The sequence below is a fragment of the Stenella coeruleoalba genome, assembly GCF_951394435.1.
Source record: "Stenella coeruleoalba genome assembly, chromosome: 5".
In the NCBI taxonomy this organism is placed as follows: domain Eukaryota; kingdom Metazoa; phylum Chordata; class Mammalia; order Artiodactyla; family Delphinidae; genus Stenella; species Stenella coeruleoalba.
The window spans coordinates 22,708,375-22,726,777 of NC_137150.1; the positions used below are offsets into that span (position 1 = coordinate 22,708,375).

At 38.0% G+C, this 18,403-nt stretch overlaps 1 protein-coding gene across 1 annotated transcript in view; it reads right to left on the reverse strand.

Moving 5' to 3' along the window:
- Positions 1 to 18,403, reverse strand: part of LOC307187293 (beta-adducin-like) — a 396,022-nt gene that overhangs the window by 120,880 nt on the left and 256,739 nt on the right. The window lies entirely within an intron of this gene.

The following is an 18,403-nucleotide window of genomic DNA, read 5'->3' on the forward strand; positions in this document are numbered from 1 at the left end:
TGATCTAGTGGCCTTTAAGTTACTCATGCAGGATGAACACTTAGACACACAGTCTGTGAACACCTACAACCCTACACTCAAGCCCTGGGACCTGCAAAGACACTAGACAGCACTCCTTTTCCTGAGTCTCCTCTGGTTAGGATCTCAGCATTGAAAACTTAGGAAGGAGCAGCTTCATAAATATTACACCCTATTTGACAATTAACAAGCCCTGGTAGTGAGGGAGATTGAAGGAAGAGGAACAAATGTTGAAGGACATCAATTCCTCTTGCATGAGGACATTGAGTTACCCTGATATTTGTCTATGGTGTCCAGTACCCTAAGATAGCTAGGGCTGTTGCCATGACATTTCAACCTGAAAAAGCAACTGATGATGGTCTCAAGGCAATGAGGAGTAAAAGCAAATGTCACTTTAAAAAAGGGCTGGGGCTTCCCTGGTGGCGCAGTGGTTGAGAGTCCGCCTGCCGATGCAGGGGACACGGGTTCGTGCCCTGGTCCGGGAAGATCCCACATGCCGCGGAGCGGCTGGGCCCGTGAGCCATGGCCGCTGAGCCTGCGCGTCCAGAGCCTGTGCTCCGCAGCGGGAGAGGCCACAACAGTGAGAGGCCTGCGTACCGCAAAAAAAAAAAAAAAAAAAAAAAAAGGGGCTGTTCTGGTCTACCTAGCTCTTCTTCTCAGGAGTTCAAGGCAGGCTTCAATCAGTTTAGGGTTCTCTAATGTTTATAATTTCATCAGAGAGCTAGAAGCAATTCTAAGAGAAATATTTTAAATATTTGACATCTCCCCTTGGTATATTATTTCTTCAAAGACTTGCCCCAAACCATGCCAGTGGAGAGAGATTTGTGATAATTTCAGAACCTAAAAACAATTCAATCTTCCCAAGAAAAATTCTTTATAACCAAAGATTACTCACAACATTCCAAAGTTGTAAACCTTTTGAAAAGAAACCAAAGACATGATGCCTTAAACTTTCCATTTCAGGATGGGGAAACTAAGAGTTTAGAAAGGTCACATAAATGGTTTCTTAGTAGAATTAGAACTATGACCTAACTACTGACTCTTAGTCAAGTATTATTTTCCACTAAATCTGCTCTAAAACTTAATTTCCTCATGAAATCCTCTCTGTGACAGGTATTTCTGGGATGAAAAAGCTGTTTATGACAAAAAAAATGTTCTTGTACAAAGGACATAATCATTTTTCCCTCTTCTCTGTAAGACAGTATAATCTCACACTTCCCTAAAAACATGGTATAATTTGATGGTTATAAATAGATATGCAGAGACCAATACTAAATAATGCCAACCGTCAATAAGGGAATGCTTTACAGGAAAAATTACTTATTCAATTTTTAACGTTTGTATGATTTTCCTTCTTCATTCTGTCAAAAGTACTTGCCATTACAAGAAAAGACAGATAATCAGGTACATTTTTTTAAATTAATTAATTTATTTTTGGCTGTGTTGGGCCTTAGCTGCGGTGCACGGGCTTCTCATTGTGGTGGCTTCTCTTGTTGTAGAGCACAGGCTCCAGGCGCGTGGGCTTCAGAAGTTGTGGCTCGCGGGCTCTAGGGTGCAGGCTCAGTAGCTGTGGCACACAGGCTTTGTTACTCTGCGGCATGTGGGATCTTCCCGGACCAGGGCTCCCACCCGTGTGCCCTGCATTGGCAAGTGGACTCCCAACCACTGCACCACCAGGGAAGCCCTATAATCAGATATATTTTGAAGGTTGTCTTCTGAGTCCACACATGATACCAATACTCTTTTCAGGGAGCAGATGGTACAGTCAAGGAGGTAATTTTTTTTAAATGTAATGAATGTAACAAAGGTTACATTCAGTGGTGAGGTCAAGGTTAAAGGAACTAAAGTAAAGATGATGAAGTGCCCAGATCCAGCAAGAGCAGAAAGTCATTACCTGTCCTTTGCCTGACATGACGAAAGGAGGGAGATGATACCAGAACTTGACAAGAAGCAAGAGCTGGGATCAGCAGAAAGGTCTCTCAACAGGATCTGAGGTTACAGGCAGAAGGACAGAGCCACCGCTGAGGCCAAGCAGGAAGTAAAGGGAATACATATTCTGACCACTCTCTCCTTGCAAATACCAATTTCCTGACAGTACCTCCAATTGCAAATACCAATTTCCTGACAGTACCTCCAATTGTCTGACCCCAACCAGAATCTAGAGGGGAAAGGAGGTATAATGAAGCAGTCTGTAAAAACCATCCTTCCTGGGCACAGAGCAGAGTGGAAATGGGAAGAGAAAAGATCTAGATATGCAAACAGAAAATAATTAATAGAGTTGTTATTAACAATGTTGTGCTTTCAATCAGTGAATACAATTCTAACTACTATCTCCTAACTAATAGAGTGAGACAAACACCATTCAAAAGGTATGATCAAATTACTCAGAGAGCAAAGGAAGAAGTATTAAGCCTGCCAATTTGAGTTGGAGAATGTCATAGACGGTACTATAAAAACTGGATGCTGAAAGGAGAAAAATAACTTGAGCAGAGAGACAATCAGGGCATTATTAATGAGTAGCTTAGTTTGCCTTGAACATATAAGTAGTGGAGTAAGGAAGTGTTTAGGAAGTGGGGAAGTTGCAGGCTATGTGACCAAAAGAGCACATTGAGATTAGATTTCTAAGAGTTTGGGATTAATTCTGTTAATAATGAGGGGAATACATAAGAGTATAGAGAGACCAGACATTGAGATATCATGATAATCTGGGATGTAGTACGCATGACCTCCTCCTGCATGTCTTGAAGAAATATTATGTAGAATTAAATACATTTCATTTTTTGTTGGATTTGTGCAGATGTAGTACAGTCTCTGTCAAATGGTAAGCACTTAATAAAGTGCTTAAAAACAGGAATAAATTCAGGTTTTGTGGGGCATATATATAATTTGGGAAACTATGTTTAAGAAAAAGAGTAAAAATTAAGGGAAGAAAATTAGATGCATGGTTTTAGACAAAGTCATGTAATTAAGTGGCCCTACAGCTTAAGCCTCATTAACTTCACAGTAAATCATCCTCTGCTCTGGACTGGATAAATGGACACTGTCACATGTATAGACAATTACAATAAAAGTAAATTTTATAATAGAGAAAAGTACTGAGTAAGCAAAAGAAGGCTTTGTTACTTTTTCTCATTGTTACAGTGGGGGATGGAATGAGAAACAGTTGTTGAAAAATTTAAGCCAATAAGCTGTTCAGTAGTTAATTGATTCCAAAAAGATTTATGAGTGCATATAATGTGCCAGGAATTAAGCTAGAAAATGTAGAGGGAAAAGATGCAGTCACTGCCTTCTAGACAGCACATTATAATGGGAGAAACAAGGAATTCTAAGTTACAAGCTGTGGCCAATACATGAAAATGGAGCTGGGAGAATACAGAAAAGAATTATCTTCATTAGTCTTGGTTCTCTATAGTTGGAATTATGATGAGAGATCAAATGGGGCATGTAAGCTAGATCTCCATTATCAAGGAACTGATGTGATCACATTTTCATTTTGGAAAAATCTTTGTTAGCTGCATGATGGAGGATGGATTGGTGATAGTATAAGCAGGGAAGCTACCACAGAAAAAGGGTTGTGGGTGAGATGGGAAAGGAAATCATTTATAATAGACAGAATTAAGACATGGCAATGTGTACTGAAGACAGGAAAATTGTAGTAGAGAGAGTCAACAGAGCTTGATTTTGGACAGTTGGACAATTATATGAATGGAAGCGAGAAAAGGAGGAACACCTTTTTGGATTACCTGGGTATTTTATGCCTTTAACCAATGTACAGAATATAAGATCAGATTATGGAGAAATGTTAATGAGTTCAGGTTGAGATATGTATCTTGCATCTGACCTTCCTGTAAGCAGCTGAATGTACAAATCTGGAGCTCATATATCTGGGTTCAAGATAGAGATTTAGGTAATGGACATACACATGGTAGTTGCAGCTATAAGCATGAGGGAGAGCACAAATAAAGGTTGCATTACTTCCATCTTGAAGTAATTTTTAAAAACCCTGAATAACAGTGGCTGAAATATAATAATATTTATTTTTCACATTAAAGTTCAGAGCCATCTTTTTCAGGTTTTATCTGACAGCACCAATCCACAAAATCCCCAGTAATGCATTGTTTCAATTTATCTGGCTTTGTAGCAAAATTACCCCCAAATTAAATGACATAAAACAAACATTATGCTGAGGTTGTATGGGTGAGGAATTTGGATGGGCCACAGTGAAGATGATGTGCGTTTGCTCTAGTGTTGAAAGTGTCAGCTGGAAGATTCAAAGACTGGGAGATGGATTCATCTGAAACCTTGTTTAGTCGTAAATCTGGTGGTTGTGCCTCTCCCATGGTGTCTTTTTACTTTTCACTTTCTCACGGCATGGGGGCTGAGTCCGAAGGGTAAGTGGGAAAGAGACCAGGTAATGCTGTATTTCCTTTTATGACCTAGCCTCAGAAGTCTTGTAATGTCACTTCTACCACATTCTGTCCTTTGAGGTCATCACAGTCTCATCCAGTTTCTAGTGGAAAGGAAACCACTTGCCTCTCTATAGGTAGTGGCAACAGTAATAGGTAACAGGTTCTAGAACTCTGTTTGAGATGTGAAATATTGCTGAGCTCATTTCTGGAAGAACAACCTATTACAGCTTGGATCCTTCCAATGTATTTATTTAGTGTGACCCTTATCCTCCTGGTGCAAAGTTTCCTCTCTAATACAGGTATCAGGGTACAGGAAGGATGTGTCTAGGGCTCTCCTAAGGAAATTACTAAAAACTGACACAGAAAATATCCATTTATATCCCATTGACTAGAAGGTAGTCACATCTTCACATCTAGCTGTAAGAAAAGTGTGGAAATGTATTGTTCTGGGTGGCCATTTTTCCCAGCTAAAAATTAAAGCACACAGGGAAAGAATCAATTAGCAATCTCATTATGAGATAATAAAATTAGTAACTAAATGAAATATGCTTTGTATCTACATAAAGTTTCAAACAAAGTTTCCACATTTCCATAGATAATTACATTGAAGAAAGCTAGCTGCTACTTTGGAAAGAAATCAGTTCCTTACAGACACATCGCTTCTATTGTAATGTGTAGACTCATGAAAATTATGATATTCATCATTTTAAAACAAATTATTCTTCAAGAGTGTCAATTTTACTGTCTGCTAACTTGACTTCCCCTGCTTCTGAATGCTGACTATTTGGTTTGTTTGACATGGAGTCAAATCAGTTTTAAAGTAAGGACTGTTGATAGCTGCATAGGTCAATTTTGAAAGATCAATTTAAAATGAATTTATTGAAGAAAGAAGTTTACTTTAAATATTTTTTGCTCAGGATTAGCAATGCCATCATTAATTCTGATCAGGGCTAAAAGCACTATTGTCTATTCCCAAATAAAACATTTAAAGTGCAGTTTTCTGAACAATGGAAAAAAGTGTAATAATGGAATAATAAAAGACTCCCACTACCACAGCACTGAAAATGACAGACAAAATAATAGTGAGAGACATTGCTGGCTCTGTTTTCACCTATATACTATCATTCAACAGGATCCCTCAGAACCCTATTTCCTTAACCCATTAATATGCAATTCTACAGAATGGAGATATAAAGTTATACATTTTTGATATGGCATGATTTCTCAGACTCTTTAATATTCCAATGAATATAGTAAATCTCTAAGAAGAGATGCATTTTGCAATATGTTCTAAACCTATTTGTTCACAGATTTTCCTTCTCACAAAGCATCTTCAAAGAAGTAAAATGTCTCTAGTATTCCCTCTGCCTTGGGAGAGAAACCATTTTCCTTATCCTTGTCTCTTCCTGTTTTGGTTATAAATATAATCCAAATCACATACAGTTTTGCTCATACTCATATCAGAATTCACTCAAACATGTATGAATGTATTAAATAGCAGGTGCAGCTAGGTGTGGGGAATGCACAAATTTAACTGATATGGGTATTTTCAGCCTATGTCAAGGAACTCAAGAAGTAGTCTTTTCTCTACCCAATTCCACTGTCTTGTTTTGGGCAAGGTGCCATTCCTCTGTGACTTCACATCTCCCTGAACTGTCCTCCTTTCGTCATTATATACAATTCTCTGTGGCCATGGGTCTCTCCTATTACTTCTTGAGTAGGCTGCCTGGAGCAGATTATGTTTGATTTGAGTTTTAGAAGATCAGCAAGAACTTAGTGACTGAGAAGGGGAGCTGAATATTTTGGATAGAATCAGGAGCAAGAATCTTGGAGCTGTAAAACTTCACATGGAGCACAGGATGAGAGGGGATAGAAACCAAGGCTAGAGGCTGGTTACAGAGGAGCTTGAACATAATTTAAAGGAGCCAGGACTTTATCCTGTTGTGTATCACTGAAGGAACTCAACAGTGATGAGCTCTAGCAGTGGAATTCGATTTTCACTTTTAAAGATCATTTAGGTCATAATATAGAACATAAATATAATTCTGTATAGTTTATGGCTAGTTAACCAGCAAAAGAATTTGCTAAAGGATATAAGCTCATAGAAGCATTGAGATGTCTAGAAAAACAGGCTTGAGATTAAATTTATTGGAGAAATACCCAGAACCTCACCACAAGCTAGGTTAGTGACAGAGCTTTCCCTGATGACAGTAATCAACCCAGACTCTGCAAAAGAACAGCCTGACATTGAAACCTGGGCCACCACTTCTGCCACCACCTCTTACAGCATAAAAGATACCTCACCACTCACTTCAGTACCAGATTCTTGTCCATATGTGTCTGAGTAGAACCCAGATCACAAGGCCACATACTAACTGCATGGGAGACTAGGAAATAGTAGCTTTGGGATTCTACCATTTGAAGGAGGAACTTATAATGTGAGCTCATATCAAAATGAAAAAGTTGAAAATTGTTCAAAATATGAAGGCAGGCAAGAATAAAAAATGGGAGACGGCACAAGAGGAAAAGCAATTGTCCAGGCAAGGAAAGTTAGCACAGCAGGAGTCAGCATGCTTCAGATGGTGAGGAAGGGGAAAAGTGAAGAAGCAGTTAGGATATAAAATAGCCCATAAGTTATAATTGATACATGCTGGAATATGAGTCTAACTTTTGACTTTAAAATGCCAATTGATAGTAGGCCTTTTAACAAAATAAGGGATACAGAGGAATGTAGTCTGTTTGAGGGATACTGAGGAGTAGAGCTGATAAATACAATGGCTATTTTTAGAATATAATGAGTTATTTTGAACACAAAGAGTTTGGGTTAGCCATGAGCATCCACTAAAAAACATCCAGAAAACAACTGATTTATAAGTTTGATACTATAGAGCATTCAGGGATAAGAGAATAGATTAAAAAGCATAAACATGGGTGGGAGTTAAAACCCTAAAAATGAAAATGAAAGCCCAGTGAATGTGAACCAGCTTATAATAAAACTATTGGAAAAAAGAAGATTGCAGTTCCTGAATTTTTTTTTTGGATATTTACATGATTTGCATCACCACCCATTGAGATGGGCCTGTGGGTTTAGAGGCTCCAGAGTAGTGTATTAGTTACCTACTGCTGCTGTAACAAATTACCACATTAAGTGGTAGAAAATACCACATTTATTTCCTTTCAGTTCTGGAAGTAAGAAGTCCAAATAGGTTTCTCTAGACTAAAAGCATGGTATTGGCAGCGCTGTGTTCCTTCTGGAGGCTTTAGTGCAGAGTTGGTTGCTTGATTTTTCCAGCTTTGAGAGGCTGCTGTATTTCCTGATAGTACCCCTTCCTCCGTTTTCAAAACTAGCAGAGTAGCATGGGCAAATCTCTCAACGCTAACTCTTCTGCCTCCCTCTTCCACTTATAAAGACCAATATAGTTACAGTTGACCCTTGAAGAAGTCAGGGTTAATCCCCTCTTAATTTACAGTAGGTCCTCCATATCCTCCGTTCCTCCACATCTGTGTATTAAACCAAACAGGGACCATGTAGTACTGTAGTATTTACTACTGAAAATTAACCCAGTATAAGTGGACCCATGTGGTTTAAATCCACATTGTTCAGGGGTCCACTGTACATTCTGCCCACCTGGATAATGCAAGACAATCTCCTTATTTTAAAGTCAGCTGATTAGTATTTTTCATTCCATCTGCAATGTTAATTCCCCCTTGCCTTATTCACATAACATGTTCACAGTTTCCAGAATTTAGGACATGGACATCTTTACCGGCATGAGAGCAGTATTCTGCCTAACACAGGTGGCAACAGGTTTTAATCTTTGGGTAATATCCTTTTTGTTTTATTCTCCTAGCCCTTTCATATCTTCTGTGACCACATGCTAGCTCTGAATCTATTTGAATTTTCTAGAGGGGTTTCTGTATTCCTGACTGACACTGACTGAAACGAAGGAGTGAGATCTGGGTTTATTTGACCAACATAAGAATTTTCCTGGTAGAGAAAACAGTTGGGACAAAGTCCCTGAGGCTTGACAAGATGTGGTGTGTTCAAAGACACATCTGAAGGCCAGTGTGGCAGTCACATGGAGAGGGGGGAGCAGTCAGAGGAGGAGGGGGTGCAGATGAAAGCCCAGGGGAAGGCCCTAGATCTATTCTGAAGGAGACAGGAAACCATTGGAGGGTTTTGAGCACAAGTGACTTCATTTGACTTAGAATTTGAAAAGGATCACTCAGATTATATGGAGACTAAACTGCAGTGTGTGTTTTAAACTTCAAGTTTCCTCCATGCACATGTTAATAACACAGTTACAGCATTGTACAATATGGAACTGCACTCACTCTGACCTCAACAGCTTTCTCAATCCTTGTTAGCAGTAAAATATTTTATATGATTTGATTTTTTAAGTGTTCTTCTGGTCACTGAACTTCATTCAAATTGAAGGCACAATATGTCTCATGCCTATCCTGTTCCTTTTCCTTACATGTACAGCTGAATTATGTGCTAAAAAACACCCTCAAGTTATCATTTCTGCCTTAAAGCTATTTCACTCTCTAAAGATTTAAGCAGAAAGAGAAAAACAAAGCACAAAAGAAACATAAGTAAAGCCCTCAAGAGAGGGAGTGATTAGCATCTAAGTTTCTTAAGCATTCAAATTACTTTCTTAGGCATTTATAATACAGAATTAGAGTGATCAATTCAGCTTACACATAGAAAAGTTTCCTGTATTTTTAAAAAGTATTTTTGCTAGCATATCTTATCTGGGAGAAAGTTTTTGTCGCCAACATTTTAGAATGGTGGACTTTTTTTTTTCTTCCAGAAACATTGCTTATGCAGTAGTACAATTCCATTAAGTTTCTGGAAAGAAAAGTTTTAAAATTCAGATTTATTTTAGAATAGAGAAAAAAAAGTGAATACTTACCTGAAAATAAATTTCTTAGACATTTAGATTTTATCTCTTTTCATCATCTTAGTTATTCTATTTTGTCTAAAGCAGTGTAAAGGAATTCAATTAAATAACATTCTAAAATTTTTGTCTTCCCTATAAGGCAGTTGCAAAAATCCATTAATTTCCACACTGTATTTGAAAGTGAAAATTAAAGTTAAATAGGAATGATGAGTTATTTTCAATATGATGATACTAATAAAACCATTAATAGATATCAAAGTATTTGAAAGGTTATAAGTGCACTGCAAATGCTATATATTGTCGGTAATAATTTTATAACAGTACTTAACATATATTTGCCACTTATATTGAGAATGAGTTCCAAATGAATTTCCCCAAAAGAACATAAAGTCTGGAAAAAGTAAATACAGTAGATTCCCTCTTTTTCAGAGGGGTGAACTGTTAGAAATACTTCTCTTAAAGGAAAAAGAAAAACGCCTTTAGAAATCAGCCTGCTGATATGCTATTTCCTGCCAATTCATGTCCTTATCTTACAAATTCAATGTCAATTCAACTATTGGATTTGAACTACAATAATGATTTGAACTGCATTAGCATACTTATCAAATGTAGGTTTTTATGAGATACTACTTAAAAACTAAGCAATCTATATCAATCTTCTGCATTACCTAAAAATATATTATGAAGGATAATATGAAGTATATTTAAAATTCTTCATCAAAAACTATACTTCATGATGTGGCTTATATTCCTCATCTGTAAAGTGGGGATAATAATGAAACTGTACAACTCAGACTGGGACTTGAACCCACTGTCTTTTAATTGAGATCACACACCTGGTCTCAAGACTTAATGAAGCTCAGGTTCTTTATGTCTCATCGCAGAAAGAATTCAGTGACAGACAAAGTGATAGATAAGAAGTGGGTTTATTTAGAGAGATTCACATTCCATAGACAGAATGCGGTCTGTCTCAAAAGGTGAGAGTGGCCCCAGAGCATGGGGTCATCTTGGAATGTGAGAGCGGCTAAGGGAGACATGTACTCCACAGAGTGGGGGCCATCTCAGAAGGTGAGAGACTCCAAAATATGGTCTGGTTAGTTTTTATGGACTGGGTAATTTCATAGGCTAATGAGTGGGAGGATTATTCCAACTATTTCAGGGGAAGGGGTGGAGATTTCCAGGAATTGGGTCACCACCCACTTTTAGGCCTTTTATGGTTACCCTTGGAACTGTCATGGCACTAGTGGATGTGTCACGTAGCATGCTAATGCATTACAATGAGCACATAATGAGGCTCAAGGTCTACTGGAAATTGAATCTTCCACCACCTTGCCTAGTTGGTTCTGACCAGTTTATGTCATATGCTCAAAGGCTATGCCATCCTTTTAGAGGTTGTGCCATGCCCTCTTCCCTCCCGTTTCATTAATAGTATTCATCCTTTAAATTATCCTTTTGTCATTTATGTCTGTTTACTTTATATTGTTGTCTTTATTTTTCTAATTAATTAATTAATTTTATTTATTTTTTTTGGCTGCGTTGGGTCTTCGTTGCTGGGCGTGGGCTTTCTCTAGTTGCGGTGAGTGGGGGCTACTCTTTGTTTTGGTGCATGGGCTTCTCATCACAGTGGCTTCTCTTGTGGCTGGGCATGGGCTCTAGGCACGCGGGCTCTAGAGCGCAGGTTCCTTACTTGTGGTACATGGGCTTAGTTGCTCCGTGGCATGTGGGATCCTCCTGGACCAGGGCACGAACCTGTGTCCCCTGCATTGGCAGGTGGATCTTAACCACTGCACCACCAGGAAAGCCCTATATTGTTGTCTTTAAATTAATTAAATGAGAATGTTCTTTCATTGCCCCAGGATTAATTTACTGTCTCAGGAGTGTCACAGAGTTTAACAGTGTTTTTATGATGTAAATTTTTAAGATGAAAAATATAGCCTCAATTTGATAATTAATTGTATTTTTGAACATCTTACTCAATCCATTAATCTTCATACTTCTCCCCACCCTTCCATATTAAGTAATAAAGTAACTTGACATTTCTGTGATTTGATTATTTTAGATTAACTAGTTTCTAGAATATTTACAACTTACTTTAAAATATGTCATTTTTTCAGTGTGGTATTATGCAGGTGTTATCTTGGTTAAAATATAATCCTGTACAGCTAGCATGCTAATTCAGAATACATAGTCTATATATAGCTATTTAGTATTATTTCATAAAAGCTGCATATCAGAGATGGCTCTTATAAAGGTTTTTAATTTGAATCTGATCAACAACCTACATTTATAAAAATAACATTGCAAATGTCAGAAATGGAGTTTTATTGGTGAAAATAATGTTCCATAGACCAGCATGATAAATATTTTGAATAAGTTCTCTTTGGTAAATTTGAATGTATTCCAGTTGTGTGAAACGGCTAAGATATTTGGAAACACTTCCCACACATGAATAGGCAGTGTATAGAAATTAAGTGAGGCAGGAGAGGCACATGGGATGGCACTAGAGGCTTGATTCTTAAAATGTACTGTGTCCAACCACTGGTTTAGGTGGATCTGTGATACGAACCCCAGTAGTTATAAAATCCTGCCTGGGTCTGGAAAGCTGAGGGTCTGACTTAACCTGAATCCTTTAAGATTTGGTCAGAACACCTACAAAGACATAACTGTTCATTCAAGCTGACAGAATGAACAGTTTGGACTGTTTTGTGCTTGCTTGCTAATGAACACATGATTAATAAATGTCAGCAAGGGTGGCAGAGAATTTGGGACTTGCTTTTATTATAATCTGTTGAGCAATTTGTGGGAGAGTAGTTCATTTCCACCCACTGCAAATATTTTTGAAGGCTACAATGCATTACTCAGCCAGCCTGGAAACACAAGTATATCCTACAAATTCAACTATTTCTCCTTCAAATGAAGCAAAATGAAAACCAATATGAAAGGATGTATAGCAAAGATAAAGACTGACTGGGTTAGAGAATATGACTTTGATAGTGTCAGAGGGTATGATTTTAAAAGGAACTTCCATACAAATTTATCTGAGTATGAGAATATCAAGTTCCTCCTGAGCACCCATTTCCAAGGGAGTTTTGAATTTCAAACCCCGCCACCACCTCACTTCTCTTATCAAGTAATTCAAGGTTGCCTCAACTTCTGGGTTCCTGGAGATCACAATCCAAGGACAAGCCTTATATGAGCTACCCAACATCTTTGTCCCATTAGGAGATCAAATCCATAGTGTCAGAACCATATGCACTGGGGGCTTACCGTTTGGTCTACGGCAGTTTTTGCTGGCTCTTTCTATACAAGGCAAGCAATCTGTTTCATTCTAGAAGCTCAGAGAGTCTGGAGATTTGCCTGACTCTCATACTGAAGCACAGGAACAACAACCCCAGCCCCCTGCTTTATATGGTCCATGAGGTTCTGTTCCGTCTTATGGGGTGTGTAAGTACCCTCTACTCACCTTCCCCAAGATTTAAACTTTCAACCACCTCTGCTTTTGGTGGGAAATCTCAGCACCTATTGGGCTTTTATTCATTCTCTTTTCCCTCACACAGACCCTAAGAAGCCTGTGTACACGCACAGGTCACTCTCCACACCTCCCCTCCAGGGAGCTTGGGCAGCCCGCCACTGCCAGGGTCCCGTGATCCAGGGACAACTTCCCCAGGAAAACACATGGCGTGGCCCAGGCTGGTGCAACATCACACCGGCCTCTGCCATCACAGGCTCGCCCCGCATCCGTACCCCTCCCTCCCCCAGGCCTGAGTGAGCCAGAGGCCCCAAAGCTGCTACTCCTTTAACCCCATCCTGTGTGAGTGAAGAACAGACACCCTCAATTGACCTAAACGCACAGGCGGGGCCAAATCCAAAGCTGAAACCTAGGAGATGTGCGAACAAAGAACAGAAAGGGAAATTTCTCCCAGCAGCCTCAGGAGCAGCGGATTAAATCTCCACAGTCAACTTGATATACCCTGCATCTGTGGAATACCTGAATAGACAACGGATCATCCCAAACTGAGGAGGTGGACTTTGGGAGCAACGATATATATATTTTTTTCCCTTTTCATCTTTTTGTGAGTGTGTGTGTGTGTATGCTTCTGTGTGTGATTTTGTCTGTATAGCTTTGTTTTTACCATTTGCCCTAGGGTTCTTTCTGTCTGTTTTTTTGTTTGTTTCTATTTTTTTAGTATAGTTTTCAGTGCTTGTTATCATTGGTGGATTTGTTTTTTGGTTTGGTTGTTCTCACCTTTCTTTCTTTATTTTTTTTACTTACCTAAAAAATCTCTTTTTAATAATTAATTTTTGTTATTTTAATAACATTTTTATTTTATCTTATCTTATTTTATTTTTTCTAACTATTTTTCTCCATTTTATTCTGAGCCGTGAGGATGAAAGGCTCTTAGTGCTCCAGCCAGGAGTCAGGGCTGTGCCTCTGAGGTGGAAGAGCCAAGTTCAGGACATTGATCCACCAGAGACCTTCAAGCTCCACGTAATATGAAACACTGAAAATCTCCCAGAGATCTCCATCTCAATGCCAAGACCCAGCTCCACTCAATGACCAGCAAGCTACAGTGCTGGACATCCTATGCCAAACAACTAGCAAGACAGGAACACAACCCCACCCATTAGCAGAGGCTGCCTAAAATCATCATAAGGTCACAGACACCCCAAAACACACCACCAGACGTGGACCTGCCCACAAGAAAGACAAGATCCAGCTTCATCCACCAAGGCACAGGCACTAGGCCCCTCCACCAGGAAGCCTACATAACCCATTGAAGCAATGTAAGCCACTGGGGGCAGACACCAAAAACAACGGGAACTATGAACCTACAGCCTGTGAAAAGGAGACCCCAAACACAGTAAGTTAAGAAAAATGAGAAGATGAAGAAACACACAGCAGATGAAGAAGCAACGAAAAACCCACCAGACCTAACAAATGAAGAGAAAATAGGCAGTCTACCTAAAAATGAATTGAGAATACTGATAGTAAAGATGATCCAAAATCCGGGAAATAGAATGCAGAAAATACAAGAAACGTTTAACAAGGACGTAGAAGAACTAAATAGCAAACAAACAATCATGAACAACACAATAAATAAAGTTTAAGAGTCTCTAGAAGGAATCAATAGCAGAATAACTGAGGCAGAAGAACAGATAAGTGACCTGGAATATAAAACAGTGGAAATAACTACCGCAGAGCAGAATAAAGACAAAAGAAGGAAAAGAATTGAGGACAGTCTCAGAGACCTCTGGGACAATATTAAACGCACCAACATTCGAATTATAGGGGTCTCAGGAGAAGAAGAGAAAAAGAAAGGGACTGAGAAAATATTTGAAGAGATTATAGTTGAAAACTTCACTAATATGGGTAAGGAAATAGTTAATCAAGTCCAGAAAGCACAGAGAGTCCCATACAGGATAAATCCAAAGAGAAACACGCCATGACACATATTAATCAAACTACCAAAAATTAAATACAAAGAAAAAATATTAAAAGCAGCAGGGGAAAAACAACAAATAACATACAAGGGAATCCCCATAAGTTTAATAGCTGATCTTTCAGCAGAAACTCTGCAAGCCAGAAGGGACTGGCAAAACATATTGAAAGTGATGAAAGGGAAAAATCTACAAACAAGATTTCTCTATCCAGCAAGGAGCTCATTCAGATTTGACAGACAAATTAAAACCTTTACAGACAAGCAAAAGCCAAGAGAATTCAGCACCACCAAACCAACATTACAAAAAATGCTAAAGGAACTTCTCTAGGCAGGAAACACAAGAGAAGGAAAAGACCTACAATAACACCTGAAGCAATTAGAAAATGGTAATAGGAACATACATATCGATAATTACCTTAAATGTAAATGGATTAAATGCTCCAAACAAAAGACATAGACTGGTTGAATGGATTCAAAAACAAGACCCATATATATGCTGTCTACAAAAGACCCACTTCAGACTTTGGGACACACAGAGACTGAAAGTGAGGGGATGGAAAAAGATACTCCATGCAAGTGGAAATCAATAGAAAGCTGGAGTAGCAATTCTCATATCAGACAAAATAGAATTAAAAACAAAGAGTATTACAAGAGACAAAGAAGGACCCTACATAATGATCAAGGGATCAATACAAAAAGAAGATATAACAATTGTAAATATTTATACACCTAACATAGGAGCACTTCAATACATAAGGCAAATACTAACAGCCGTAAAAGGGGAAATCAACAGTAACACAATCATAGTAGGGGACTTTAACACCCTACTTTCACCAATCGACAGAACATCCAAAATGAAAATAAATAAGGAAACACAAGCTTTAAATAATACATTAAACAAAACGGACTTAATTGACATTTATAGGACATTCCATCCAAAAACAACAGAATACACTGTCTTCTCAAGTGCTCATGGAACACTCTCCAGGATAGATATTATCTTGGGTCACAAATCAAGCCTTGGTAAATTTAAGAAAATTGAAATCGTATCAAGTATCTTTTCTGACCACAATGCTCTGAGACTAGATATCAATTACATGAAATACTCTGTAAAAAATACAAACACATAGAGGCTAAACAATACTCGACTTAATAACCAAGAGATCGTTGAAGACATCAAAGAGGAAGTCAACAAATACCTAGAAACAAATGAAAATGAAAATACGATGACCCAAAACCTATGGGATGCAGCAAAAGCTGTTCTAAGAGGGAAGTTTATAGCTATACAATCCTGCCTTAAGAAACAAGAAACATCTCAAATAAACAAAAGCAACACACCTAAAGCAATTAGAGAAAGAAGAACAAAGAAAAACCAAAGTTAGCAGAAGGAAAGAAATTATAAAAATCAGGCAGAAATAAATGAAAAGGAAATGAAGGAAATGATAACAAAGATCAATAAAACTAAAAGCTGGTTCTTTGAGAAGATAAACAAAATTGATAAACCATTAGCAAGACTCATCAAGAAAAAAAGGGAGAAGACTCAAATCAATAGAATTACAAATGAAAAAGTGGAAGTAACAACTGACTCTGCAGAAATACAAAGGATCATGAGAGATTACTACAAGCAACTATATGCCAATAAAATGGACAACCTGGAAGAAATGGACAAATTGTTAGAAATGCACAACCTTCTGAGACAGAACCAGGAAGAAAGAGAAAATATGAACAGAACAATCACAAGCACTGAAATTGAAACTGTGATTTAAAATCTTCCAACAAACAAAAGCCCAGGGCCAGATGGCTTCACAGACGAATTCTATCAAACATTTAGAGAAGAGCTAACACCAGTCCTTCTCAAACTCTTCCACAATATAGCAGAGGGAGGAACACTCCCAAACTCATTCTATGAGGCCACCATCACCCTGATACCAAAACCAGACAAAACTGTCACAAAAAAAGAAAACTACAGGCCAGTATCACTGATAGACATAGTGGCAAAAATCCTCAACAAAATACTAGCGAACAGAATCCAACAGCATATTAAAAAGATCATACACCATGATCAAGTGGGGTTTGTTCCAGGAATGCAAGGATTCTTCAATATATGCAAATCAGTCAATGTGATACACCATATTAAAAAACTGAAGGAGAAAAACCATATGATCATCTCAATAGATGCAGAGAAAGCTTTTGACAAAATTCTACACTAATTTATGATAAAAACCCTCCAGAAAGTAGGCATAGAGGGAACTTTCGTCAACATACTAAAGGCAATATAGGACAAACCCACAGCCAACATTGTCCTCAATAGTGAAAAACTGAAACCATTTCCACTAAGGTAAGGAACAAGACAAGGTTGCCCACTCTCACCACCATTATTCAACATAGTTTTGGAAGTTTTAGCCACAGCAATGAGAGAAGAAAAAGAAATAAAACGAATCCAAATTGGAAAAGAAGAAGTAAAGCTGTCACTGTTTGCAGATGACATGATATTATACATAGAGAATCCTAAAGATGCTACCAGAAAACTATTAGACCTAATCAATGAATTTGGTAAAGTAGCAGGATACAAAATTAATGCACAGAAATCTCTGACATTCCTATACACTAATGATGAAATATCTGAAAGAGAAATTAAGGAAACACCCCCATTTACCATTGCAACAAAAAGAATAAAATACCTAGGAATAAACCTACCTAAGGACAAAAAGACCTGTATGCAGAAAACTATAAGACACTGATGAAAGAAATTAAAGATGATTCAAACAGATGGAGAGAAGCACCATGTCCTTGGATTGGAAGAATCAACATTGTGAAAATGACTCTACTACCCCAAACAATCTACAGATTCAATGCAATCCCTATCAAACTACCACTGGCATTTTACACAGAATTAGAACAAAAAATTTCACAATTTGTATGGAAACACAAAAGACCCCGAATAGCCAAAGTAATATTGAGAAAGAAAAACGGAGCTGGATGAATCAGGATCCTGGACTTCAGACTATACTACAAAGCTACAGTAATCAAGACAGTATGGTACTGGCACAAAAGCAGAAAGATAGATCAATGGAACAGGATAGAAAGCCCAGAGATAAACCCACGCACATATGGTCACCTTATTTTTGATAAAGGAGGCAAGAATATACAATGGAGAAAAGACATCCTCTTTAATAAGTGGTGCTGGGGAAACTGGACAGATACATGTAAAAGAATGAAATTAGAACACTCCCTAACACCATACACAAAAATAAACAGAAAATGGATTAAGACCTAAATGTAAGGCCAAACACTATCAAACTCTTAGAGGAAAACATAGGCAGAACACTCTATGACATAAATCACAGCAAGATCCTTTTTGACCCACCTCCTAGAGAAATGGAAATTAAAACAAAACTAGACAAATGGTTCCTAATGAAATTTAAACCTTTTGCACAGCTAAGGAAACCAAAAACAAGACGAAAAGACAACCATCAGAATGGGAGAAAATGTTTGCAAATGAAGCAACTGACAAAGGATTAATATCCAAAATTTACAAGCAGCTCATGCAGCTCAATATCAAAAAAACAAACAATCCAATGCAAAAATGGGCAGAAGAACTAAATAGATATTTCTCCAAAGAAGATATACA